This window comes from Dipteris shenzhenensis, chromosome 27 (genome assembly GCF_047967505.1).
Source record: "Dipteris shenzhenensis isolate YYH24624 ecotype China chromosome 27, Dip_SZ_1.0, whole genome shotgun sequence".
Classification (NCBI taxonomy): domain Eukaryota; kingdom Viridiplantae; phylum Streptophyta; class Polypodiopsida; order Gleicheniales; family Dipteridaceae; genus Dipteris; species Dipteris shenzhenensis.
In genome coordinates this window covers 33,651,331-33,666,996 of record NC_141622.1, presented here as the reverse complement: position 1 = coordinate 33,666,996, position 15,666 = coordinate 33,651,331, and positions in this window count along the sequence as shown.

Genomic DNA, 15,666 nt, shown 5'->3' with positions numbered 1-15,666 from the left:
AGCCACCTAGCTAGTACTTTGATTTCCCCCCCCATCCTTCCAATAAAGCATGACTCTCTTCCCTTGATGTCTCCATCTCTACATTCCACCTCCCATCATGTACATGCTTCTCTTCCCCCTCTTCCTTCCCCCTTGTGCCATAGTCCCCCTCTTCATTCCCACCCCTCTTAATCTTTTTTCCCCACCTATGTTAATGCTTCTTCCCTCACGTTCCCTTTTCCTCCATGGCCCTCGAGCGTCGCCATGCCTAGCGTCTAGCCTCATGCATTGAATTCTTTTCTAGTTAATAGTAGTCAGTGTGGACAATCCCTAAGGCTGGCTATAAGGAGCATCAATGGCTGTTGTGCAAGTTGGCAGGTCCACTAACTTGTTTGTAGTCCTGTCCATCATGACATATGAGAAAGTGAAGTTATGTAGTAAATCATAAGATGCATGCTCATAATGATATGTTACAAGAACACTTACTTGAACACTGAGCCATGAAAGCCTCTAAATGAATTGACAAACCAACAATGGTTGTTATCAAGATCTCATACTACTAGGCTCCAATGTAAGCTACATGTCCAAGAAAGAGCAAAAGATTTATTAACACAATATTACAAATAAAAGAGTAAAAGAAAGGTTGGGATGATACTTCTCCTAACATGCCATAAAGAGAACTAGCACACCATCTCAAGTTTAAATGTTGTAACCATGCTCAAACATCATCTATCGTCTTCTTGCTATCACTAAGTACAACTAAGAGGAGAGAATAGAGCATATACAAATGATTTTGTATTGATCTAGGAAAGTGATATACTACAACAATAAATAAACAAATGCTAGCAGATTGAGTCAAAATATTGAAGTATCAAGCCAAGAGAAGTTCATATCAAACATGAGAATGGCAATCATAAATTGGTCATTAACCTCTTTCAAAGGGTCGGAGAGGATTGAACCATGTGCAAGTAGTTACCGGTCAGCATATGGATACAAAAAATCTTCTAACCATCTGTATGAAATACCGACATTTCCATACAAATCATGATGTTGCGAATGATCATAGTGCAGATAGATGCTTACTCGAGAAAGAGAGGGACATGGGAAAAGGCAACTCATCACTTGACTATTAAGTCATTAGAGAGAGCATATGTCCTCGAAAGTGCCTACTATGGCATTGGCTTCATGAAAACAAGCAGACTTTAAACTTGTAGGCCATGCGTAACCAGGGCTGGCATCGCAAATCTCCTCACAGACTCTCCTCACAACTTGTTTCGAATCTTCCCCAACTTGTAAGCATTCAACAACTCTTCTTTTCTCTCTTGGCTTTCCTCATCTTCACCATTTTTTTCAATACAGCTTCTAGCCACCGCCATGTCCTGTACGAAAATTTAACTCGTTCGCATAAGAAGTACGTGATTAAAAGAAGCGAAAAAGAAAGCTAAGGATATTCACCTCTTCTGCTGAGTTCAAATCAAGCAGCCATGTGCGTAACATATCCTCCTCGAATGATTTTCCTTTCATTGGTCCATACAAAAGAGATCTAAGACAGAATTTGAGTTCAGTAAATGAAGTCGGGTAGTAACTAGTCATTGTCTTAGAGGGAAAGTGGGAGAAGGAGAGTGAGGGAGTAATAGCGAGTGATAGAAAGTGAGGGAAGATGTAAAGTGAAAGATGAATACAAGTTAATCAGAAGGACTAGGATGTAAGAAATAAGAGAGTGTTTGTGGAAGGACTACGATGGAAGATTACAAGTGCACTAAGGCATAATGTGTTCGCTACGATAAGGATAAGGGTTGGAATAAAGTGAGAGAAGCATTGGAAATGCTCTACTTTAAGTGAGTGGAGACTGTCCAACTGAATAAAATTTTGCAGAGCATTGGGAATGATGTACTTTAAGTGAGTGGAGCATTGGGAATTGATACTTTGCCATGAAATATATTACAAATATTACATCATCACATATTCATATCAAAATTCTCATCACAGAAGGTTATATTTCCTAATAATCACATCATCACACATTCATATCATAAAATTGTGTGCATGAAATAAATATATAAATATCATGACTAAATGCCACTTAAGTAATAAGTCAGAAATTGGTGTATAATCAACAAAAACTACATCATGATTCATACATTGCAACAAATAAATGTCAACCATAATATTCATGGAGTAAACAACATCATGAGAATATGCTCCTCATGCATATATACAAACACAACATCATACATCCATCACAACTCTTCTGATGCTTCTAGTGGAGACTGTGGCAACTCTTCTGATGCTTCCAATGGAGGCTGTGGTGCTCTAGATGTACACTCAGTCTCTACTTCTTCTCTATAGTATGTAGTGCTTTCGGAGTAGACTCAGTATCCTCTTCCTTAAATGCAAGCAGAGGCTATGGCAACTCTTCTGATGCTTCCAGTGGAGGCTGTGGTGCTGTAGGTGTACACTGAGTCTCTACTTCTTCTGTAGTGTGCAGTGCTTTCACAGTAGACTCAGTCTCCTCTCCCGTAAATGCAAGCTCTAATATTGCTTCAGTTGCACATTGTATTCTAATGGCAGCAATTAGGTCTCGAATGATTTCAGCCCTAAACAATTGTATATCCTCCTCTAAATATTTGAGCTCCAAAGAGTCTTCCGATCAGATCTGTGGCTTAAGTGAGAAAATTTCATTGAAAATCAACATGCAGTTGTAGGCAACTCTCCACCCACAACTATGCCCATCTTCCTGCTCTACTACTAAATGCTTTTGGAAGTCTACCGAGTCTTTGTACTGTCCTATTTCTCTGATAGCAGATACCAACTTCTCAATCGACCTGCTCATCATGACATATTAAAAAAACTTAGTGTGTCTATTACATAAGGTACATAATATAGAAGTAACAACATATTAATAGAATACTTACGTTTGCACTGAGCCATGAAAGCCTACAATCGAGTTAACAAACCAACAATAGTTGTCTTCAAGGTCCCAAACCACCAGACTCCAATGTTCCCTACACGAGTAATTAAGAACCATTATTATTTAACACAATGTTGCCAGTATAAGATGAAAATAAAGGTTGCCATGATACTTACATCTCATGATATGCCATAAATAGGACTTGCACGCCATGTAAATGTAAAGGCTGTAACCATTTACAAACATCGGCTATTGTCTTTCTGCTATCGCTAAGTATAGGAGAAAGGAGGGAATACAACATATACACACGGTTTTGTATGGCTCTATCAAATTGTGAGATAACTATACTGCACCAACAAATAAATGAATATTAGCTTATTAGATTTAATCAAAATATTGAATTATCAAGCAGAGAAAAAGTTTGTATCAAACCTGAGAATGGCCATCATAATGTTGTTATTGACCTCATTTGAAGCTCTAGAGAGGATTGAAATCTCCTCTTCCCCAAATTCAAGATACTGAGGTCTATGTTGAATCATAACCCTAACATTAAAAGAGCTTCCCAATTCTTCCAATGAAGCCATGTTTGTAGAGTTGAGGTCTTCTATCCCCTTTGACTCTTTGATGGCATTCATTTCGCACTCCTCTGAGCCATTATCTATTTGCCTTGTGGGAGGGTCCATAATGTCGCCCTTAATGATTGCTCGAATGGTACATGTTATAAATGCATAGAGATGCAAATCCGTATATGTTGACAGTGTGGTGTCATTTTGTATCTCAAAAATTTGACCAAGTACCAAAAAGCAATTGTAGCCCACCCTCCATCCACAATTATAGATGTGGCTATTCTCTTGATGTGATACCTGACATGTTATATACTCTATTTGTTGTGCCAAGTCACATTGCTGCATTACTGTGTCGATAGCACCTACTAACTTTTGAGCTGATCTGCACATCAAAACATATAACAACAGTGAATATGTGCATTGCATATCAATCTACATGTCAAGAAGTGACAACAAGTGTAGTCTATACTTACTCTAACATAGTGCCATGGACAGATGTCATTGAGATAGCAAAGAAGCACTTCTTCACAAAGATGTCCACGACTACCAAACTCCAATGTGAGCTGCATTATCAATAAAGAATAATTACTGTGTTTGAGACAATTCTAGCAATGCAATAGAAAAAACAAGTAGGGTTTGGTGCTTATTTCTCATAATATGCTGTAAAAATAACTCGTGCATCATTCATAGGAACGTGCTTCAACCACTTGCAAACATCCTCTATGGTTTCTTCTTTGTTTCTAAGCACTTCCGAAATACGAGGATCGAGCATATATGAAACACTTTGTATATTTTGCAAAAAATTTGCTATAACATTACTATATTAAAAAAAAAAGTATTAGCTTCTTGGGTTTAATCAAAATAAGCAAAGTATAAAGCCAAGGAAAAGGCTGCATCAAACCTGAGGATGGTTGTAATGACTTTGACATTAACCTCTTTCTTAGGATTCAAGAGTATTGAAATCTCTTCTTCACCAAATTCAAAAAAATGAGGTTGTTGTCAAATTAACAACATAGCAGTGAATGAACTTCGAATCTGCTCCAATAGATTCATATTTTCATGACTCATCTTATTGAGAGAGTAGTCTACATCGTATTCTTCTTCACTTGCTATATCTTCTACATCCTCCTTCTGCTATAAAAATATAAAAAAGTTATGCGATGTACACATCCCAAATAAAGGCTTAAACAAGCAGATAAGGTTTCATACATGCTTTCATTAGAGTGAGTCTCTCCTCCACTTGGAGCGAAAATTTAAAAAGTAAGGTTTCATACATGCTTTCATTAGAGTGAGTCTCTCCTCCTCTTGGAGGAAAAATTTAAAAAGTTATGAGATTTACACATCCTAAATAAAAATAAAGGTTTAAATAATCATAGAAGTATAAAGATAGCATGCTTTCATTAGACTCAGTCTCTTCTCCTCTTGGAGGAAAATATAAAAAGTTATGAGATTTACACATCCCAATTAAAGGCTTGAACAAGCATACAAGTATAAAGATAAGGTTTTATACATGTTGCAATGTAGTCATATTTTCAGGTTTTGTTTCCCAATGGTAGTAATTAGACGCTGAATACTCTCAGCCCGAAATGCTAGCCGATCGGCTTCTGTATATGATTCCATTTTGACTGGTAACTCCAAATCAAAAATCTCTCTAAGAAACAACATGCAGTTGTAGGCAACTCTCCACCCACAGCTGTGCCCATCTTTTTGCTCCACTAGCAGATGTCTTTTGAATTCTACTTAATCTTGTTGCTCCGTGGTTGTTCTGACAGCAGATACTAGCTGATATATGCAGCACTATCCATCATGACATATTAAATATATTAATATGTCATGATCATAAGATACAAAATAAGAAAGTATCAAAAATATTAAGAGAATAAGTACCTTGGGGAGTTGGCATGATAGCCTTCCATTGAATTCACAAACCATAAACGGTTGAGTTCAAGGTCCCAGACGATCAGACTCCAATGTGAGCTACACGACCAGAATAAAAATGATTATTGTTTTACACAAACTTGCCAAAGAAATAGTAAAAATAAGGTTAGAGTTGATACTTACGCCTCATGATAAGGCATTAAGATGACTCGCACCCCATCTAAATTCAAAGGGCTTAACCAGGTACAAACATCTTCTATAGTCTTTTGAGGAGAGCTAAGAATAGAAGAAAGGAGAGCATCGAGCATGTAGACACGATGCTGCACTGCACTAGGAAGCTGAGAAATAACTACACTGCACCAAGAAATAAACAAACGTTAGCTCATAGAATTGATTTGCATTCTGCACTAGGAAACTGATATATATGACTACACTGTGAATAAATAAACAAATGTTAGCTCATTGAAGTAGCAACAAATAAACAAACGTTACCTGAGAATGGCCAAGATAACATTGTCATTAACCTCTTTTAAAGGATTGGAGAGGATTGAAACCTCCTCTCTACCAAAGCTCAAATACTAAGGTTCTCGTTTCAAAAGGATCCTAACTTCAAATGAGCTCTCCATTTTATCCAATGTAGCTAAATTTGCAGAATGGGTCTCTTTCATAGCTTGTATTCTATGTTTGGGGTCATTCTTCTTTTCCATGGTGTCTTTAAAGCTTTTGTGCTCATGGGATTCTTCAATCAAATTTAGAGGTGGTTGCATTGTTGAAGTAGAAGGGAGTGCCTCCATATTGACTTCATCCATTTCTTCTCCCTCTATTGCCTGTAAACAAATATGAGAGATTAGATTCATTATCTTTAAATTTAAATCTTATTTAAAAATTTGTATTTAGTTGAGAAATAGAGAGTTCATACCGCTAAGTATTGTCGTAGTGGCCTTTTTTCATAACCTTGCAAGCCATAATTATCAAAGGAGGCATCATCATGTTTGTCTTCATCCACTAACCTCTCTCTGAACAGGTCATGTAAGTCCATCTTTTCATCATCATCAACTGGGACATTATGATCTTCAAGGTAATCATCCATGTCATCAGTGTCCTTATGGTCTATCTCTTTTTCATAGCCTATGGTTAGATCTGCTTGAAGCTTAAAATAAGCCATGAAATGCTTATTTTCAATAATATTTGTGGAGTTGCCTTTTTTGAGGAGATCCTCAAATAAATATCCCACCTGCACAAGGTGACCTCCCAACCTACCGGTAGCAAATTCTCCATCATGGTAAGCAAGAGACTCCCACTTTTTGCAGGACTTCCATAGTTGTTTTTTTGATAATGTATGGACCTGGGAATATCTTGCTCTTCTAGCATCAATCTCAAATTATTTGAATTCCCTCTTATGTTCTTTTGTAAGGAGTGATCAGGGTTGGGACTCCGCATACACAAAAAGAATGATTCAAGAGATTGAATCGCTATGCCACATTCTCTCTTACCTCTCTTTGCTGCATAGACACCACTATAGATCTTCAAATCTGATGAATATGCTCGCTCTAGAGTAACCTGCATGGCTTCTTTGTCTTTTTTATCAACAAAAATGACAATGTTGCAAATTGCCACTTTGCTAATGGTGGTATATACTATTCTATCAATGAAGTTATGGATATCATCGCTAGAAACTTCATTGATAAAGAATAGTTGTGGCTTATCCCATGCTGACTCATTCTTGAAGAAGTCATCTTCTGAGACTCCCTTGAAGTCCACAAGCTTTCCAGACTCTGCCGTAACCTCTACATTGAATTGAAAGCTTTGGTGCATATCTGTCGGCATCCTTATCTTGCTGATTAATCTTTCCACATATGCAACCACATGTTGTGGGATTTCTTTTCTCATATAAGAGGTTACTATTTCTGACCCATCTTCATCCTTTTTAATCCACCTGTTTGCCCATAACTTTACCTTGGGTGTTGACAAAGAAGCTATATGCTTCACCACATTATAGTCAATGTTGCAATGAGTAAGTGGAATTTGTTTCTCTGACAGCAAATACTTAATGGCACTATGCACTACATCACGCCTCACCTGTACATTGATGCATTCTTCCATGCAGTGGTCTTTGTCTTTTTTTCCAAAAAACCATTCTTTCTTTAAAATTTTTTGTGCTGCCATGGATGCATACTTATCAGGTAAGTACTTTATAGGCCTCCACATCCTTGCCATCAACTCCTTCTTATCCATTACCTTTGACTTTCTAGAGATAAACAAAGGAGCTTCATAGGTCAACTGTCCACGCTCACAAGCAATGCACGTTTCAAGCATCTCATTGAACACTTCAACAGGACGAAATATGATAGAAGTGTAGTCGGCATATCTATCCCTCACCACCTTGAGGCTTGTCATACTTTCTTCTAGCTCTTGAGTTCCCCTAGGCACAACTGCACTCAAAGAAATATAGAAGTTCGTGAGTGTGTCGGCATCTGCTTTTGTGACCTTTTGCTTCAAATCAGGATTAACACCTATTTCATTAATTTTGGACTCGTGCACTGTCCAAATTCATTTTGTGAGATAATTTTGGATAAAACATTTAAAAAAAAGAGGCTCTTATAAAACAAAACATTGAGTCAAAAAGGAAGATTTTAAAAAATCAAATTAGAAAAAATGACGTGAGATGTTATTAAAACTAGAGTACATTAAAAATAGAGGACATCACATTGTTAAAAGAGACAAAAAGTAAGATTTTAAAAAATCAAATTAGAAAAAATGGCGTGACATGTTATTAAAACTAGTGTACATTTCAAAAAGAGCACATCACATTTGTACAAGAAGTAGATCATATAACTCAAAGCCATATGGTGTCAAAAAACACCTTAATACACTCTCTCGTATCTTCTTAGTCACCCAAAGTCTAGAAGATCTCATCATTGGTCTCTCTTATCTTCTCAACAACCCAATCTTTCATTGCCTCCACAGCTGTATCCTCAACATAATTACACGCGAAGAAGAAATTTAAGCAATCACAAATTGTTTCTTTATAATTTCTCTGAGAGGCTCTTATTGTTCTCTCAACATCCGCATCAAATCGCCCATGACGAGAGCTGCGATAATGCAGGTTACTTAAGAAGTCTAAGAGATCTTGTCGTGCTTTTATCATACGTCTTAAAAGTCTTTCACTCTCTGCTATCTTGAGAGTCTCCTCCCTCTCTGCGTGCCTTTATGCATCAAATTCCTCTCTCTCCATGTGTGTCAAAGGAGAACCTTGTCGAATTCTGGCCTCTCTCTGTGCTCCTTGGTCAGCAATCCATTCTTTGAGATTGTTAATTCTGAACTCCACATCTTCGACAATGCCAAGGACATCCATGGGTGGGGAGATGATAGAGAAAGGGAGATGGACTACGATGCAAGAAAGAAGAGAGTGTCTGTGGAAGGACTAGGATGAAAGAATACAAGTTAATGAGAAGCACTAGGATGGATGAAAGAAGAGAGTGTTTGTGGAAGAACCAGGATAGAAGAATACAAGTTATCAGGATGGATGAAAGAAGAGAGTGTTTGTGGAAGGACTAGGATAGAAGAATACAAGTTACTCAGAAGGACTAGGATGTAAGAAATAAGAGAGTGTTTGGGGAAGGACTAGGATGGAAGAATACAAGTGCACTAAGGCACGATGTGTTCACTATGATAAGGATAAGGGTTGGAATAAAGTGAGAGGCACGATGTGTTCACTATGATAAGGATAAGGGTTGGAACAAAGTGAGTGGAGATTGTCCAACTGAATAAAATTTTGCGGAGCATTGGGAATGCTATACTTTAAGTGAGTGGAGCATTGGGAATTGATACTTGCGAGTGAAATATATTACAAGTGAGAGAGAGAGAGAGCGATATGATAAGGATAAGGGTTGGAATAAAGTAAGAGAAGCATTGGGAATGCTCTACTTTAAGTGAGTGGAGATGATAAGGATAAGGGTTGGAATAAAGTGAGAGAAGCATTGGGAATGCTCTACTTTAAGTGAGTGGAGACTGTCCAACTGAATAAAATTCTCATCACACAAGGATTTACTTCCAAATAATCACATCATCACACATTCATATCATAAAATTGTGTGCATGAAGAAATATATTATCTGCACATCAAAACATATAACAACAGTGAATATGTGCATTGCATATCAGTCTACATGTCAAGAAGTGACAACAAGTGTAGTCTATACTTACTCTAACACATTGACATGGATAGATGTCATGAGTTGGCAAAGAAGCACTTCTTCACAAGGATGTCCACGACTACCAGACTCCAATGTGAGTTGCATTATCAATAAAGAATAATTACTGTGTTTGAGACAATTCTAACAATGCAATAGAAAAAACAAGTAGGGTTTGATGCTTACTTCTCATAATATGACGTAAAAATAACTCGTGCGTCATTCATAGGAACGTGCTTCAACCACTTGCAAACATCCTCTATGGTTTCTTCTTTGTTTCTAAGCACTTCCGAAATACGAGGATCGAGCATATATGAGACGCTTTGTATATTTTGCGGAAAATTTGCTATAACATTACTATATTTTAAAAAAAAAGTATTAGCTTCTTGGGTTTAATCAAAATAAGCAAAGTATAAAGCCAAGGAAAAGGCTGCATCAAACCTGAGGATGGTTGTAATGACTTTGACATTAACCTCTTTCTTAGGATTCAAGAGGATTGAAATCTCTTCTTCACCAAATTCAAAAAAATGAGGTTGTTGTCGAATTAACAACATAGCAGTGAATGAACTTCCAATCTGCTCCAATAGATTCATATTTTCATGACTCATCTTATTAAGAGAGTAGTCTACATCGTATTCTTCTTCACTTGCTATGTCCTCCACATCCTCCTTCTGCCATAAAAATATAAAAAAGTTATGCGATGTACACATCCCAAATAAAGGCCTAAACAAGCAGATAAGGTTTCATACATGCTTTCATTAGAGTGAGTCTCTCCTCCGCTTGGAGAAAAATTTTAAAAAGGTTTCATACATGCTTTCATTAGAGTGAGTCTCTCCTCCTCTTGGAGGAAAATTTTAAAAAGTTATGAGATTTACACATCCCAAATAAAAATAATGGTTTAAATAATCATAGAAGTATAAAGATAGCATGCTTTCATTAGACTCAGTCTCTTCTCCTCTTGGAGGAAAATATAAAAAAGTTATGAGATTTACACATCCCAATTAAAGGCTTGAACAAGCATACAAGTATAAAGATAAGGTTTTATACATGCTGCAATGTAGTCATATTTTCAAGTTGTTTCCCAATGGTAGTAATTAGACGCTGAATACTCTCAGCCCAAAATGCTAGCAGATCGGCTTTTGTATATGATTCCATTTTGATTCGTAACTCCAAATAAAAAATCTCTCTAAGAAACAACATGCAGTTGTAGGCAACTCTCCACCCAGAGTTGTGTCCATCTTTTTGCTCCACTGGCAGACGTCTTTTGAATTCCACTTGATCTTGTTGCTCCGTGGTTGTTCTGACAGCAGATACTAGCCGATATGCAGCACTGTCCATCATGACATATTAAATATATTAATATGTCATGATCATAAGATACAAAATAAGAAAATATCAAAAATATTAAGAGAATAATTACCTTGGGGAGTTGGCATGATAGCCTTCTATTGAATTCACAAACCATAAACGGTTGAGTTCAAGGTCCCAGACGATCAGACTCCAATGTGAGCTACACGACCAGAATAAAAATGATTATTGTTTTACACAAACTTGCCAAAGAAATAGTAAAAATAAGGTTAGAGTTGATACTTATGCCTCATGATAAGGCATTAAGATGACTCGCACCCCATCTAAATTCAAAGGGCTTAACCAGGTACAAACATCTTCTATAGTCTTTTGAGGAGAGCTAAGAATAGAAGAAAGGAGAGCATTGAGCATGTAGACATGATGCTGCACTACACTAGGAAGCTGAGAAATAACTACACTGCACCAAGAAATAACAAACATTAGCTCATAGAATTGATTTGCATTCTGCACTAGGAAACTGATATATAACTACACTATGAATAAATAAACAAATGTTAGCTCATTAAAGTAGCAACAAATAAACAAACGTTACCTGAGAATGGCCAAGATAACATTGTCATCAACCTCTTTTAAAGGATTGGCGAGGATTGAAACCTCCTCTCTACCAAAGCTCAAATATTGAGGTTCTCATTTCAAAATGATCCTAACTTCAAATGAGCTCTCCATTTTATCCAATGCAGCTAAATTTGATTCTTCAATCAAATTTAGAGGTGGTTGCATTGTTGAAGTAGAAGGGAGTGCCTCCGTATTGACTTCATCCATTTCTTCTCCCTCGATTGCCTGTAAACAAATATGAGAGATTAGATTCATTATCTTTAAATTTAAATCTTATTTAAAAAATTGTATTTAGTTGAGAAATAGAGAGTTCATACCGCTAAGTATTGTCGTAGTGGCCTTTTTTCATAACCCCGCGAGCCATAATTATCAAAGAAGGCATCATCATGTTTGTCTTCATCCACCAACCTCTCTGTGAACGGGTCATGTAAGTCCATCTTTTCATCATCATCAACTGGGACATTATGATCTTCAAGGTAATCATCCATGTCATCGGTGTCCTTGTGGTCTCTCTCTTTTTCATAGCCTGTGGTTAGATCTGCTTGAAGCTGGAAATAAACCATGAAATGCTTATTTTCAATAATATTTGTGGAGTTGCCTTTTCTGAGGAGATCCTCAAATAAATATCCCATCCTACACAAGGTGACCTCCCAACCTGCCGGTAGCAAATTCTTCATCATGGTAAGCAAGAGACTCCCACTTTTTATAGGACTTCCATAGTTGTTTTTTTGATAATGTATCGACCTGGGAATACCTTGCTCTTCTAGCATCAATCTCAAATTATTTGAATTCCCTCTTATGTTCTTTTGTAAGGAGTGATCAGGGTTGGGACTCCGCATACACAAAAAGAATGATTCAAGAGATTGAATCGCTATGCCACATTCTCTCTTGCCTCTCTTTGCTGCATAAACACCACTATGGATCTTCAAATCTGATGAATATGCTCGCTCTAGAGTAACCTGCATGGCTTCTTTGTCTTTTTTATCAACAAAAATGACAATGTTGCAAATCGCCACTTTGCTAATGGTGGTATATACTATTCTATCAATGAAGTTATGGATATCATCGCTAGAAACTTCATTGATAAAGAATAGTTGTGGCTTATCCCATGCTGACTCATTCTTGAAGAAGTCATCTTCTGAGACTCCCCTGAAGTTCACAAGCTTTCCAGACTCTGCCGTAACCTCTACATTGAATTGAAAGCTTTGGTGCATATCTCTCGGCATCCTTATCTCGCTGATTAATTTTTCCACATATGCAACCACCTGTTGTGGGATTTCTTTTCTCATATAAGAGGTTACTATTTCTAACCCATCTTCATCCTTTTTAATCCACCTGTTTGCCCATAGCTTTACCTTGGGTGTTGACAAAGAAGCTATATGCTTCACCACATTATAGTCAATGTTACAATGAGTAAGTGGAATTTGTTTCTCTGACAGCAAATACTTAATGGCACTATGCACTGCATCACGCCTCACCTGTACATTGATGCATTCTTCCATGCAGTGGTCTTTGTCTTTTTTTCCAAAAAACCATTCTTTCTTTAAAATTTTTGTGCTGCCATGGATGCATACTTATCAGGTAAGTACTTTATAGGCCTCCACATCCTTGCCGTCAACTCCTTCTTATCCATTACCTTTGACTTGCCGGAGATAAACAAAGGAGCTTCATAGGTCAGCTGTCCACGCTCACAAGCAATGCACGTTTCAAGCATCTCATTGAACACTTCAACAGGATGAAATATGATAGAAGTGTAGTCGGCATATCTGTCCCTCACCACCTTGAGGCTTGTCATACTTTCTTCTCGCTCTTGAGTTCCCCTAGGCACAACTGCACTCAAAGAAGTATAGAAGTTCGTGAGTGTGTCGGTGTCTGCTTTTGTGACCTTTTGCTTCAAATCAGGATTTGGAGAACCAAATGTTGTCCATATAACCCTTGCCTTCTGTAAGACCTCTGATGTTGAGGATATCTTACGCTTTCCATGGACATAATGATTAAGTCTTTCGGACTCAATCAAATACTTGATCTCATGCTTGAATATACAGATTGTTGCAGGATAATAATGGAATGAACTTATCTTTGCAAATTGTTCTAGAGTGAGTCTTTTGCCCTCCTTTGCTTCCCTTGTGATCTGATTACAAGCATAAGCCCAATGTTGACCATCAATGGGCTGGAATCTACAATGGAGGAGGAATTCCTTCTTTACTTCCTTTAGCATATTCTCACCTTGTGCCTCTTCGCCTTGTTCATGTGGAATATTTTTAAGAGTGTCTTTAAAGAATTGACTGAAGGTTTCCTCGAAATGTGTAGGCCCTGTAAATGTTATTTGATCCAGAAAACTATTTTTGGTTGGACAAAACATTATTGGGCACAAGACCACATTGCTTGCCACAGGTTTCTTACCATCTCTCAAAGCCTTGTATATTTGCATTGCATAGGATATATCAAGGCTTCGGCTATTAGTAAAGAGAGCTGCAGCTTCCACATCTTTGGCATTTGACCCCAGATATATCCCACATCATCATCTATAACTGCTTCATTAAGACGCAGATTAAGATTTTTGATTGATGTGAGTTCATCCTGATCATCTTCACCTCGGGTTCTGAGTCTTCTTCATCTTTCTCTTTTTTTAACCGTTTTTCATCCACATTATCTCTCTCTACAGTGGGACGATGTCTTTTTTTACTGCTTGGAACCGTGGCTCTTGCAGTACTAGCCTTTTGCATTTCACGTCATGGTTTGCTAGCAAGAGCTTCTACCATAACTGTAGTGGATTTTGACCTTGATCTTCTTCAATTTTTTTAAATTCCCATGCACTCAAGGCTTGTTTTTCATCATCCTTAGTTACATCCACCATTTCTTGCTCTAGAAGTTTGCGCTCATGTTCTACATGTTTGTGACAGTGTGCCTGTTCTTCTTGTCCCTTCATCGAAGTCTGAGCTTTTTTATCTCCTTCATGTGAAGATGCTTGAATATGAGGAGCATATTCTGCATCCTGAAAGTACTCAAACATTATCTTTGCATGCATCCTTTTTGCCACCACACTAGGAAATTGCTCCCAAGTATATGAAAGAGTCTCCAATGCACTTTGCAGCTCTGGAAACTTTGATGGTTGAGGAGGAGGCATCACAAAGGTCTTTGAGTCTCTCCTTGACACAATAATATGAATACCGCCAACTCCAGGATCTGAACTCTTTGTAAAAATATCCACAAAGGTGTCTTTGTGCTCTAACATTATGCCTACCACAAGGCTTGAAGTCATATCTTTTTTGAAGAAAGTAGCATCCCATGGATCTTCAACACCATTGAACTCCCTTTTTGACATAAGTAGAAAGAGTCTCTTTTCCTTTTGATGAAGAAACCAAGCTCTTCTGCCCATGTGATATCGAGTCCACCTACAAAAGCCATTGGGGCTATATTCCTTTCCTTTGAAATTCAAAGTGACATCATAAACCCATTCTCTGATCTCAGAGTCATTTAGGATAGCCATCACATTAGCTGATTGCTCCATAATCCTACAAGAAAAGATAATGAAGAATTTAGGTACATACAAGTAAAGTACAATATACAACCCTTGATACAATAAATGTGGGAAATAGCCCAAAAGGCTTTACAAGGCTTCATATGGCAATAAATGTGGGAAATAGCCTAAAAGGCTTTACAAGGCTTAAATATTTGTACAAATGTAAAAAAATTAGCCAATAAAGCTTTACAAGTAATATAAAATGTCATCTAGTGATAAAGCTTCAATCTTCGTGAAGACATGTAATCTGTCCATCCATTGATTTGCCCTCTAGTCATAAAGCTTCAATCTTCATGATGATATGTAATCTGTCCATCCATTGATATCTGTGCACTGATACCCAACTGATGCAATCTATCCACTAAAAACTATTCCACTGATATCCACTTATGTAGCCCACATGATATCCACTTATGCATCCCACTGATACTCGTTAAATAGTGAATGGTCGGGATGGTCGGGTTTATTACAAGGCGCTTCATATGATAATAAATGTAAAAAATAGCATAGAAGGCTTTACAAGGGTTTTTATGACAATAAAGGAGCTTAAATATTTATACAAATGCAATAAAAATAACCAATAATCATCAAGCTCCAATATGTCCCATGACATGTAATCTGTCCACTGATATCTGCTCAAGCAATCTGCCCACTGATAAACTTCTTGGTAAATGGTAAAAGGTCTTATTTAAT